Source organism: Lactuca virosa, chromosome 1, assembly GCF_052849685.1.
Source record: "Lactuca virosa cultivar CGN04683 chromosome 1, Lactuca_virosa_CGN04683_v6, whole genome shotgun sequence".
NCBI classification, from domain to species: Eukaryota; Viridiplantae; Streptophyta; class Magnoliopsida; order Asterales; family Asteraceae; genus Lactuca; species Lactuca virosa.
The window spans coordinates 17,916,167-17,918,509 of NC_136426.1; the positions used below are offsets into that span (position 1 = coordinate 17,916,167).

At 40.7% G+C, this 2,343-nt stretch overlaps 1 non-coding gene across 1 annotated transcript; it reads right to left on the reverse strand.

The window, feature by feature from the left end:
• Positions 1 to 862: 862 nt before the first annotated feature.
• On the reverse strand, positions 863 to 969 carry LOC145151731 (small nucleolar RNA R71). Its single transcript, XR_013732289.1, has one exon. It is a non-coding gene; the product is annotated as a small nucleolar RNA R71 (small nucleolar RNA).
• Positions 970 to 2,343: the final 1,374 nt, after the last annotated feature.

Consider the following 2,343-nt stretch of genomic DNA (forward strand, 5'->3'; position numbering starts at 1 on the left):
TTTTCAGTTTCTAGCTTTTAGGAATTTATGTTTAAAAATTTTCTGTTTAAGCAGTGAACTCGCCGAGTCCCTACGAACAGACTCGACGAGTCCGTCGCTGAAACAGTAATTTCGTTTTTATTTTGTTTTTGTTCTTTTTACGCATTTTTCTTGTTTTGGTTGCAGGTATTACATGACCCGAGGATCCAACACACCTTTGGTTCCTCCACTTGAAGACCCAGAATCCGCACTTAGGAAAAACAAAGACAAAGTACTTGAAGACACTCACCCGCCAAAGAAATCACCGTTCAAGGACTTCAAATCAGTCTTTGGGAAGAAAAAGAACAAGAAAGCAGGTGAGTCTAGCAGCCAAAAGAGCGAAGGAAGCAACCTTGGAAATCTTGGAGACGATACATTCCACAAAGAAACCAAATTTGAGTACGAGTACAATTCCGAATACGAAGAAGGAAGCGATTTAGAAGGAAAACTCGACAACACCATGGGGAACATCGATGAAGTTCCCATGGGATAATGGAAGAAGAGGATACATGATGATACCGGCCCAGGACTTGTGCAACCCGCAATTCCCCCGACTGCCACCTTTGAACTCAAAGGCCACATACTAGCTCAACTGAAGGAGATCCTATTCTACGGGAAAGATCACGAGGACGCATACAAGCACTTAGAAGAGGTCAACGACATTGCCGAATACTTCAATGTTCCAAATGTGGGTCGCGATACCGTTCTGCTTCGTATGCTACCAGTCACATTTAAGGGAGCTGCGAAAGATTGGCTCAAATCACTCCCTCCAGGATCCATCACCACTTGGGCCAAGATGAAGGAAGAATTCATTGATCAATTTTACCCTCCTTCAAAGATAGCCAAGTTAAAGAAAGCCATAGAAAACTTTGAGCAACAAGCTGGAGAGTCCTTATACGAGGCGTGGGAGAGATACAAAGGTTTACTAAGGAATTGCCCACATCATGATCTTAATAGCCAACAAGAAGTCTCCATTTTCTATGATGGAGTAAATGTGACCACAAGGCAACTTCTTGACTCGCAAGGACCGCTCACGAAGAAGGCACCCCCGGTAATTAAAGGACTAATTGAAGAATTCTCTAAACACTCTAGAGAATATCATAACCCAAGGAATGAACTAAGTCGGGGGTGGTGAACTCGGTTAATGATAGCATGGAAGAAATGATGGCTAAACTAGAGAGTTTGGATCGAAGAATGACTAAGATGGACCAATCCATCCACGCTATCCGGGTGGGATGTGAGAATTTTAATGGGCCCCACCTTACTAGAGACTGTGATTTGGACGAGAACGGGAACGGGAAAGCACAAGTGTGCTATTCAAGTGGTGATAGGTACGATGACAATTGGCGAAAAGCCAAGAAGGAATGGCTCCCGTATGATGAGTACCAAAAGGCAAAGGAGGAAAAATATAAGCAAAAACAAAGGGGCTTTTATCAAAAAGAGGAACCAGTACTAGAGAAGAAATCTGATTTGGAAGAAATTTTCACAAGATTTGTAGCCGCATCTGAGAAAAGGCATAATGATACCGATGCTGCAATAAAAGAACAACGAAATATGTTAAGGGAGCAACAAGGCATGATTAGAGAGCATCAAACTATGATGATAGATCAACAAGCTATGCTTAGGAATCAGCAAGCTTCCATTCATAACATTGAGAAACAGATAGGTCAGCTTGCACAACAAATCAATAATAAAACACCGGGTGAACTTCCAAGCAATACCGAAAAGAATCCAAGAATGGCGCATATAAATGCTATAACAACTGATTCTGAGAAAATTTTCGTTCCTATGACCCCTATCCAAAAGGATGCTAAAAAGGTGCAAGCAGAAGAGGCAGAAAAATCAAAGTTGGCAGAACCCGACTCGACTCGTCGAGTCCCATGCAAGGACTCGACGAGTCCATGACATGTTTGTTGGATATAGCGTCTAAGTCCATAACTTTATTTGGTATGTACTTGACCCGACCCGGCATGGTCCATTTGGGTTGCATGTCATTGCAATACTTGGATAGACTAAATGAGAGAATAAGGCACTTATGATTATTAATATATTATAAGTTCTAATATATTAATAATAGTATTATTTAATTAGTATTGATCAAGTATTAATCTAGTATTAATTTGGTGATCAAAGTGAGACTAATTAAATATATAGGGTTGATTATGACAATCATCAATTCTTTTATGGTGGATTAATGATCCATGGTTTATGGGTTTGGTTATAACCATATGGAGCTCCATGGATAGTCCATGGGAGTTACAAACCCATGGGTCATGAGAAATCAAGAGTCATGACAATTAAGGGCATTCATGTGTAAACCCTAAT